Consider the following 12,080-nt stretch of genomic DNA (forward strand, 5'->3'; position numbering starts at 1 on the left):
CGAGAAACAAATAGATGATTGAAAATGAAGTATTTAAGGTTATTTTTTGATCAATTATGTGTTTGCATAATTTTTATCGTATATATAATGAATTAATAACAATAAACTGAAAATTCAGAAAAACGTGGAAAACGGCTTAATTCGATGATATTTTGTTTAAATCACATAAAGGAAAAGGGGATGAAAAAAGGTCAAAATATTGCTAAATTCGATGATTTTTAGTACAAAACAAAATGCAAGAAAACTTGCTTAAAGATGCAAAATTTACGAAATTCTGAGATTTAAAGGCCAAATCACATATCGTGAGAAAACATGAAGTAGTATCGAAATATTGGTAAAAACGAATATATATACGTAAAGTTACACTACATGAATAACGTGAAAAAAGTCACTATATTACCATATTTGAGGATCTTAACTTCAAATCATAGAGCGAGGTTTCGTATTATTTAGATCCAAGAAAAGACATGACAATGTTGTTTCAAGTACAAATGATAAAAATCAATGTGTTTTCAATAGAATTAACTAAAATGTTCCTGATTTTCCGTATATATTACCGATGGAAGATGTACACGTAAAACCGCTTTAATCCGGCTGAAACGTCGATATATGCAATAAAAACAGAACTTCTCCCCTTTCCAATATCTTACTCAGTATTTTAACGAGAAACTAATAGTTGATTGAAAATGAAGTGTTTAAGGTTATTATCAAATCAATTATGTGTTTGCATCATTTTTATCGTATATATAATGAATTATTAGCAATAAACTGAAAATTCACAATAATGTGGAAAAACAGCAAAATATTGCCTAATTCGATGATATTTTGTTTATATCACATAAAGGAAAAGGGGATGATAAACGTCAAGATATTGCTGAATTCTATGATTTTTAGTACGAAACAAAATGCAAGAAAACTTGCTTAAAATGCAATATTATGCGAAAATCTGAGATTTGAAGGCCAAATCACATATCGTGAGAAAACATGAAGTAGTATCGAAATATTGGTAAAAACGAATATATATACGTAAAATCACACTATATGCATAACGTGAAAAAAGTCACTATAATACCATATTTGAGGATTTTAACTTCAAATCATAGAGCGAGGTTTCGTATTATTTAGATCCAAGAAAAGACATATGACAATGTTGTTTCAAATACAATTGATAAAAATCAATATGTTTTCATGAGAATTTACTAAAATGTTCCTGATTTTTGGTTTATATTACCGATGGAAGATGTACACGTAAAACCGTTCTAATCCGGCTGAAACGTCGATATATGCAATTAAAACAGAACTTCTCCCATTTTCAATGACCTACTCAGTATTTTAACGAGAAACAAATAGATGATTGAAAACGAAATATTTAAGGTTATTTTCTGATCAATTATGTGTTTGCATAATTTTTATCGAATATATAATGAATTAATAACAATAAATTGAAAATTCACAAAAACGTGGAAAAACGACCTAATTCGATGATATTTTGTTTAAATCACATAAAGGAAAAAGGGATGAAAAAAGGTCAAAATATTGCTAAATTCGATGATTTTTAGTACCAAACAAAATGCAAGAAAACTTGCTTAAAGATTCAAAATTTACGAAATTCTGAGATTTGAAGGCCAAATCACATATCGTGAGAAAACATGAAGTAGTATCGAAATATTGGTAGAAATGAATATATATACGTAAAATTACACTAAATGAATAACGTGAAAAAAGTCACTATATTACCATATTTGAGGATTTTAACTTCAAATCATAAAGCGAGGTTTCGTATTTTTAGATCCAAGAAAAGACATATGACAATGTTGTTTCAAATACAAATGATAAAAATCAATGTGTTTTGAATTAACTAAAATGTTCCTGATTTTCCGTTTATATTACCGATGGAAGATGTAGACGTAAAACCGCTCTAATCCGGTTGAAACGTCGATATATGCAATAAAAACAGAACTTCTCCCCTTTCCAATATCTTACTCAGTATTTTAACGAGAAACTAATAGTTGATTGAAAATGAAGTGTTTAAGGTTAATTTCAAATCAATTATGTGTTTGCATCATTTTTATCGTATATATAATGAATTAATAGCAAAATTTGTATCCCCTTTTCTGAATTAAGCCTCTACATCACTTTTTTGAGCCTCTGCATCACTCTCTTGAACTCCTGCATCCCTCTTATGAGCCTCTGCATCCCTCTCCTGACCCTTTGCATCACTCTCGTAAGCCTCTGCATCACTATACTGAGCCTCTGCATAACACTCTTGAGTCTCTGCATCACTCTCTTGAGCCCCTGCATCCCTCTTTTGAGCCTCTGCATCCCTTTCTTAAGCCTCTGCATCACTCTCTTCAGCCTCTGCATCACTCTCTTGAGCTTCTGCATCCCTCTCTTAAGCCTCTGCATCACTCTCTTCAGCCTCTGCATCCCTCTCTTAAGCCTCTGCATCACTCTATAAGCCTCTGCATCACTCTCGTAATCCTCTGAATCACTCTCTTGAGCCTCTGCATCCCTCTCTTGAGCCTGTGCATCACTCTCTTGAGCATCGGCATCCCTCTCATAAGCCTCTGCATCACTCTCTTGAGCCTCTGCATCACTCTCTAAAGCCTCTGCATACCTCTCTTGAGCCTCTGCATCACTCTCGTGAGCCTCTGCATCACTCTCTTGTGCCTCTGCATCACTCTCTTGACCCTCTGCATCACTCGCTTGAGCCTCTGCATCCCTCTCTTAAGCCTCTGCATCACTCTCTTGAGCCACTGCATCACTTTCTTGAGCCTCTGCATCACTCTCTTGAGCCTCTGCATCACTCTCTTGAGCCTCTTCATCAATCTCTTGAGCCTCGGCAGCCCTTTCCTAAGCCTCTGCAACACTCTCTTCAGCCTCTGCATCACTCTCTTAAGCCTCTGCATCACTCTCTTCAGCCTCTGCATCCCTCTCCTGAGCCTCTGCAACACTCTCTTCAGCCTCTGCATCACTCTCTTAAGCTTCTGCATCCCTCTCCTGAACTCCTGCATCCCTCTCATGAGCCTATGCATCCCTCTCCTGAGCCTTTGCATAACTCTCTTAAGCCTCTGCATCCCTTTCTTGAGCCTCTGCATCACTCTCGTAAGCCTCTGCATCACTCTAATGAGCCTCTGCATAACTCTCTTGAGTCTCTGCATCACTCTCTTCAGCCTCTGTATCCCTCTCTTGAGCCTCTGCAACACTCTCTTCAGCCTCTGCAACACTCTCTTCAGCCTCTGCATCACTCTTGTAAACCTCTGAATCACTCTCTTTAGCCTCTCCATCAATCTCTTGAGCCCCTGCATCCCTCTATTGAGCCTCTGCATCCCTCTCTTGAGCCCCTGCATCCCTCTCTTGAGCCTCTGCATCACTCTCTTCAGCCTCTGCATCCCTCTCTTAAGCCTCTGCATCACTCTATAAGCCTCTGCATCACTCTCGTAATCCTCTGAATCACTCTCTTGAGCCTCTGCATCCCTCTCTTGAGCCTGTGCATCACTCTCTTGAGCATCGGCATCCCTCTCATAAGCCTCTGCATCACTCTCTTGAGCCTCTGCATCACTCTCTAAAGCCTCTGCATACCTCTCTTGAGCCTCTGCATCACTCTCGTGAGCCTCTGAATCACTCTAATGTGCCTCTGCATCACTCTCTTGACCCTCTGCATCACTCGCTTGAGCCTCTGCATCCCTCTCTTAAGCCTCTGCATCACTCTCTTGAGCCACTGCATCACTTTCTTGAGCCTCTGCATCACTCTCTTGAGCCTCTGCATCACTCTCTTGAGCCTCTTCATCAATCTCTTGAGCCTCGGCAGCCCTTTCCTAAGCCTCTGCAACACTCTCTTCAGCCTCTGCATCACTCTCTTAAGCCTCTGCATCACTCTCTTCAGCCTCTGCATCCCTCTCCTGAGCCTCTGCAACACTCTCTTCAGCCTCTGCATCACTCTCTTAAGCTTCTGCATCCCTCTCCTGAACTCCTGCATCCCTCTCATGAGACTCTGCATCCCTCTCCTGAGCCTTTGCATAACTCTCTTAAGCCTCTGCATCCCTTTCTTGAGCCTCTGCATCACTCTCGTAAGCCTCTGCATCACTCTAATGAGCCTCTGCATAACTCTCTTGAGTCTCTGCATCACTCTCTTCAGCCTCTGTATCCCTCTCTTGAGCCTCTGCAACACTCTCTTCAGCCTCTGCAACACTCTCTTCAGCCTCTGCATCACTCTTGTAAACCTCTGAATCACTCTCTTGAGCCTCTCCATCAATCTCTTGAGCCCCTGCATCCCTCTATTGAGCCTCTGCATCCCTCTCTTGAGCCCCTGCATCCCTCTTTTGAGCCTCTGCATCCCTCTCTTAAGCCTCTGCATCACTCTCTTCAGCCTCTGCATCACTCTCTTGAGCTTCTGCATCCCTCTCTTAAGCCTCTGCATCACTCTCTTCAGCCTCTGCATCCCTCTCTTAAGCCTCTGCATCACTCTATAAGCCTCTGCATCACTCTCGTAATCCTCTGAATCACTCTCTTGAGCCTCTGCATCCCACTCTTGAGCCTGTGCATCCTTGAGCATCTGCATCCCTCTCATAAGCCTCTGCATCACTCTCTTGAGCCTCTGCATCACTCTCTTAAGCCTGTGCATACCTCTCTTGAGCCTCTGCATCACTTTCTTGAGCCTCTGCATCACTCTCTTGAGCCTCTGCATCACTCTCTTGACCTTCTGCATCACTCGCTTGAGCCTCTGCATCCCTCTCTTAAGCCGCTGCATCACTCTCTTGAGCCACTGCATCACTTTCTTGAGCCTCTGCATCACTCTCTTGAGCCTCTGCATCACTCTCTTGAGCCTCTTCATCAATCTCTTGAGCCTCTGCAGCCCTCTCCTAAGCCTCTGCATCACTCTCTTGAGCCTCTGTATCTCTCTCCTGAGCCTCTGCAACACTCTCTTCAGCCTCTGCATCACTCTCTTTAGCCTCTTCATAACTCTCTTCGGCCTCTGCATCATTCTCTTAAGCCTCTGCTTACCTCTCTTCATCCTCTGCATCACTCTCTTGAGCCTCTGCATCACTCTCATGATATTCTGCATCACTCTCTTGAGACTGCATCACTCTCTTGAGCCTCTACATCACACTCTTGAGCCTCTGCATCACTCTCTTGAGCCTCTGCATCACTCTCTTAAGCCTCTGCATCCCTCCCTTGATGCTCTGCATCACTCTCTTGAGCCTCTGCATCATTCTCTTGAGCCTCTGCATCCCTCTCTTAAGCCTCTACATCATTCTCATGAGCCTCTGCATTAATCTAAATAATACGAAACCTCGCTTTATGATTTGAAGTAAAATCCTCAAATATGGTAATATAGTGACTTTTTTCACGTTATTTTATGTTTTTATTGCATATATCGACGTTTCAGCCAGATTAGAACGTTTTACGTGTACATCTTCCATCGGTAATAAAAACCGAAAATCAGAAACATTTTAGTTAATTTGAATGAAAACACATTGATTTTTATCATTTGTATTGGAAGCAACATCTTTATACGTCTTTTCTAGGGTCTAAAAAATGCGAAACGTCGCTTTATGATTCGAAGTTAAAATCCTCAAATTTGGTATAATAATGACTTTTTTCACGTTTTTATGTAGTTTGATATTACGTAAATATATTCATTTTTACCAATATTTCGATACTATTTTATGTAGTATCACGATATGTGATTTGGCCTTCAAGTCTCAGATTTTCGCATAATAATGCATTTTAAGCAAGTTTTCTTCCATTTTGTTTCGTACTAAAAATCATCGAATTCAGCAATATTTTGACGTTTATCATCCCCTTTTCCTTTATGTGATATAAACAAAATATCATCGAATTAGGCAATATTTTGCCGTTTTTCCACGTTTTTGTGAATTTTCAGTTTATTGTTATTATTTCATTAAATATACGAGAAAAATTATTCATACACATAATTGATCAGATAATAACCTTAAATACTTCATTTTCAATCATATATTTGTTTCTCGTTAAAATACTGAGTAAGATATTGAAAAGGGAAGAAGTTCTGATTTTATTGCATACAACGACGTTTCAGCCGGATTAGAACGGTTTTACGTGTACATCTTCCATCGGTAATATAAACCGAAAATCAGGAACATTTTAGTTAATTCTAATGAAAACACATTGATTTTTACCATTTGTATTTGAAACAACATTGTCATATGTCTTTTCTTGGATCTAAATAAAACGAAACCTCGCTCTATGATTTGAAGTTAAAATCCTTAAATATGGTAATATAGTGACTTTTTTCACGTTATTCATGTAGTGTGATTTTACGTATATATATTCGTTTTTACCAATATTTCGATACTACTTCATGTTTTCTAACGATATGTGATTTGGCCTTCAAATCTCAAAATTTCGCAAATTTTGCATTTATAAGCATGTTTTCTTTCATTTTGTTTTGTACTAAAAATCATCGAATTTAGCAATATTTTGACCTTTATCATCCCCTTTTCCTTTATGTGATTTAAACAAAATATCATCAAATTATGCAATATTTTGCCGTTTTTCCACGTTTTTGTGAATTTTCATTTTATTGTTATTATTTCATTAAATATACGAGAAAAATTATGCAAACACATAATTGATCAGAAAATAACCTTAAATACTTCATTTTCAATCATCTATTTGTTTCTCGTTAAAATACTGAGTAAGATATTGAAAAGGGGAGAAGTTCTGTTTTTATTGCATATATCGACGTTTCAGCCGGATTAGAACGGTTTTACGTGTACATCTTCCATCGGTAATATAAAGCAAAAATCAGGAAAATTTTACTTAATTTTAATGAAAACACATTGATTTTTATCGTTTGTATTGGAAGCAACATCTTTATACGTGTTTTCTAGGGCCTAAAAAATACGAAACGTCGCTCTATGATTCGAAGTTAAAATCCTCAAATTTGGTATAATAATGACTTTTTTCACGTTTTTCATGTAGTTTGATATTACGCAAATAATGTTACATTTTTAACAATATTTCGATACTATTTCATGTAGTATCACGATATGTGATTTGGCTTTCAAATATCAGATTTTCGCATAATATTGCATTTTAAGCAAGTTTTCTTGCATTAATTTCATACTAAAAATCATCGAATTCAGCAATATTTTGACGTTTATCATCCCCTTTTCCTTTATGTGATATAAACAAAATGTCATCAAATTAGGCAATATTTTGCTGTTTTTCCACGTTTTTGTGAATTTTCAGTTTATTGCTATAAATTCATTAAAAAAACGATATAAATGATGCAAACACATAATTTATTAGAAATTAACCTTAAACACTTCATTTTCAATCAACTATTTGTTTCTCGTTAAAATACTGAGTAAGATATTGGAAAGGGGAGAAGTTCTGTTTTTATTGCATATATCGACGTTTCAGCCGGATTAGAGCGGTTTTACGTGTACATCTTCCATCGGTAATATAAGCGGAAAATCAGGATCATTTTAGTTAATTCTAATGAAAACACATTGAGTTTTATCATTTGTATTTGAAACAACATTGTCATATGTCTTTTCTTGGATCTAAATAATACGAAACCTCGCTTTATGATTTGAAGTTAAAATCCTCAAATATGGTAATATAGTGACTTTTTTCACGTTATTCATGTAGTGTGTTTTTACGTATATATATTCGTTTTTACCATTATTTCGATACTACTTCATGTTTTCTCACGATATGTGATTTGGCCTTCAAATCTCAGATTTTCGCATAATATTGCATTTTAAGCAAATTTTCTTACATTTTGTTTCGTACTAAAAATCATCGAATTCAGCAATATTTTGACGTTTACATCCCCTTTTCCTTTATGTGATATAAACAAAATATCATCGAATTAGGCAATATTTTGCTGTTTTTCCACGTTTTTGTGAATTTTCAGTTTATTGCTATTAATTCATTAAATATACGATAAAAATGATGCAAACACAAATTGATTAGAAATTAACCTTAAACACTTCATTTTCAATAAACTATTTGTTTCAGGGGGGTTTGGGCAAAATGTGACCTATCGCTGCTTTTAGTTATTGGCATATTTTCAGTATAAAAATTCGTAATTTCAAACTCCGAATACGTGTAGAGACTCAGAATTTGGCTCCAAAATTACGATCAAGGGTCGAATTTGGGATGTTTGGGGTATTTTGAAAACTGCAGGGAGGGTTTGGGTAAAATGTGATACATCGCCGCTCTCAGTAATAGGCATTTTTTAGGTAAAAAAAGTCGTAATTTCAAACTGCGAATACGTGCAGACAGCCAGAATTTGGCTCCAAAATATAGCTCAAGGATCGAATTTGGGATGTTTGGGATGTTTTGAAATCTGCAGAGGGGGTTTTGGCAAAATGTGACCCATCGCCGCTCTCAGTAATTGGCATGTTGTCGGTATAAAATGAAATAATTTCAAACTGCGAATAAGTGCAGAGAGCCCGAATTTGACTCCAAAATATGTCTCAAGCGTCGAATTTGGGATGTTTGGATCATTTTGAAAACTGCATGGGGGTTTGGGGAAAATGTGACCCATCGCTGGTTTCAGTGATTGGCATATTTTCAGTATAAAAATTCGTAATTTCAAACTGGGAATACGTACAGAGAGCCAGAATTTGGCTCCAAAATATAGCTCAAGGGTCGAATTTGGGATGTTTGGGATATTTTGAAAAGTGCACGGAGGGTTTGGGCAAAATGTGATCCATCGCTGCTTTCAGTAATTGGCATATTTTCGGTATAAAAAGTCGTAATTTCAAACTGGCAATACGTGCAGAGAGCCAGAATTTGGCTTCAAAATATGGCTCAAGGGTCGACTTTTGGATGTTTTGTATATTTTGAAAAGTGCAGGGAGGGTTTGGGCAAAATGTGATCCATCGCTGCTTTCAGTAAATGGCATTTTTTCGGCGTAAAAAGTCGAAATTTCAAACTGCGAATACGTGCAGAGAGCCAGAATTTGGCTCCAAAATATGTCTCAAGGGTCGAATTTGGGATGCTGGGGATATTTTGAAATCTGCAGGGAGGGTTTGGGCAAAATGTGATCAATCGCTGCTCTCAGTAATTAACATATTTTTTGTATATGGATTTTGGATTTACAGTCTCCGTGTTATAGTGGTAAGACACCTGCCAGGCGTTCCGCTTGCGCTATGTCATGGGTTCGTATCCTGGCCTAGGAGGATTTACTGGGCGCAATTCCTTAACTGTAACCTCTGTTTACGCAACAGTAAAATGTGTACTTGGAGGAAAAAACGAGTCTTCGCGGCAGGGGATCGTATTCAAGGGACCTGCCCGAAACGCTACGCGTACTTTTGGTTGTAATAGAATGTAACAACTCTTGTATATATCTCAAAAAAAAAAGTATAAAAAGTCGTAATTTCAAACTGCGAATACTTGCAGAGAGCCAGAATTTGGCTCCAAAATATGGCTCAAGAGTCGAATTTGGGATGTTGGGGATATTTTGCAAACTGCAGGGGGGTTTGGGCAAAATGTGTCCCATCGCTGCTTGCAGTAATTGGCATATTTTCAGTATAAAATTAAATAATTTCAAACTGCGAATACGTTCAGAAAGCCAGAATATGGCTCCAAAATATGGCTCAAGCTTGGAATTTAGGATGTTTGGGATATTTTGAAAACTGCAGGAAGGGTTAGGGCAAAATGTGATCCATCGTCGCTCTCAGTAATTAACATATTTTCGGTATAAAAAGTCGTAATTTCAAACTGCGAATACGTGCAGAGAGCCAGAATTTGGCTACAAAATATGACTCAAGCGTCGAATTTCGGATGTTTGGAATATTCTGAAAACTGCAGGGAGTGTTTGGGCAAAATGTGATCCATCGCCGCTTATAGTAATTGGTATATTTTCGGTATAAAAAGTCGTAATTTCAAACTGCGAATACGTGAACAGAGTCAGAATTTGGCTCCAAAATTAGGATCAAAGGTCGAATTTGGGATGATTGGGATTTTTGGCAAGCTGCAGGGAGGGTTTGGGCAAAATGTGATCCATCGCCGCTCTCTGTAATTGTTATATTTTCGGTATAAAAAGTCGTAATTTCAAACTGCGAGTACGTGGAGAAAGCCAGAATTTGGTTCAAAAATATAGCTCAAGGGTCGAATTTTGGATGTTTGGGATATTTTGCAAACTGCAGGGAGGGTTTGGGCAAAATGTGATCCATCGCTGCTCTCAGTAATTAGCATATTTTTGGTATAAAAAGTCGTAATTTCAAACAGCGAATACGTGCAGAGAGCCAGAATTCGGCTCCAAAATATGGCTCAAGGATCGAATTTGGGATGTTTGGGATATTATGAAACCTGCATGGGGGTTTAGGCAAAATGTGACCCATCGCTGCTTTCAGTAACTGGCATATTTTCAGTATAAAAAGTCGTAATTTCAAACTGCGAATACGTGCAGAGAGCCAGAATTTGGCTCCAAAATGAGGCTGAAGGGTCGAATTTGGGATGTTTGCGATATTTTGAAAACTGCAGGGAGGGTTTGGGCAAAATGTGATCCATCGTCCCTCTCAGTAATTAACATATTTTCGGTATAAAAAGTCGTAATTTCAAACTGCGAATACGTGAAGAGAGTCAGAATTTGGCTCCAATATTAGGATCAAAGTTCGAATTTGGGATGATTGGGATATTTGGCAAGCTGCAGGGAGGGTTTGGGCAAAATGTGATCCATCGCCGCTCTCAGTAATTGGCATATTTTCAGTATAAAAAGTCGTAATTTCAAACTGCGAATACATGCAGAGTGCCAGAATTTGGCTCCAAAATATGACTCAAGCGTCGAATTTGGGATGTGTGGGATATTTTGAAAACTGCAGGGAGTGTTTGGGCAAAATATGATCCATCGCCGCTTTCAGTAATTGGTATATTTTCGGTATAAAAAGTCGTAATTTCAAACTGCGAATACATGCAGAGTGCCAGAATTTGGCTCCAAAATATGACTCAAGCGTCGAATTTGGGATGTTTGCGATATTTTGAAAACTACAGGGGGGTTTGGGCAAAATGTGACCCATCGCCGCTCTCATTAATTGGCATATTGTCGAAATAAAGTTAAATAATTTCAAACTGCGAATACGTGCAAAGAGCCCGAATTTGACTACAAAATATGTCTCAAGCGCCGAATTTGGGATATTTGGGATATTTTGAAAACTGCAGGGGGGTTTGGGCAAAATGTGACCCATCGCTGCTTTCAGTGATTGGAATATTTTCAGGATAAAAATTCGTAATTTCAAACTGGGAATACGCACGAGAGCCAGAATTTGGGTCCAAAATATAGCTCAAGGGTCGAATTTGGGATGTTTGTGATATTTTGAAAACTACATTGGGGTTTGGCAAAATGTGACCCATCGCCGCTCTCAGTAATTGGCATATTGTCGGTATAAAATGAAATAAATTTAAACTGCGAATACGTGCAGAGAACCCGAATTTGACTTCAAAATATGTCTCAAGCGTCGAATTTGGAATGTTTGGGATATTTTGAAAGCTGCAGGGAGGTTTGGGCAAAATGTGACCCATCGCTGCTCTCAGTGATTGGCATATTTTCAGTATAAAAAGTCGTAATTTCAAACTGGGAATACGTGCAGAGAGCCAGAATTCGGCTCCAAAATATAGCTCAAAGGTCGAATTTGGGATATTTGGGATATTATGAAACCTGCATGGGGGTTTGGGCAAAATGTGACCCATCGCTGCTTTCAGTAATTGGCATTTTTTCAGTATAAAAAGTCGTAATTTCAAACTGCGAATACGTGCAGAGAGCCAGAATTTGGCTCCAAAATGAGGCTGAAGGGTCGAATTTGGGATGTTTGCGATATTTTGAAAACTGCAGGGAGGGTTTGGGCAAAATGTGATCCATCGTCGCTCTCAGTAATTAACATATTTTCGGTATAAAAAGTCGTAATTTCAAACTGCGAATACGTGCAGAGAGCCAGAATTTGGCTACAAAATATGACTCAAGCGTCGAATTTGGGATGTTTGGGATTTTTTTAAAACTGCAGGGAGTGTTTGGGCAAAATGTGATCCATCGCCGCTTTCAGTAATTGGTATATTTTCGGTATAAAAAGTCGTAATTTCAA

The sequence above is a fragment of the Procambarus clarkii genome, chromosome 30 (assembly GCF_040958095.1).
Source record: "Procambarus clarkii isolate CNS0578487 chromosome 30, FALCON_Pclarkii_2.0, whole genome shotgun sequence".
In the NCBI taxonomy this organism is placed as follows: Eukaryota; Metazoa; Arthropoda; class Malacostraca; order Decapoda; family Cambaridae; genus Procambarus; species Procambarus clarkii.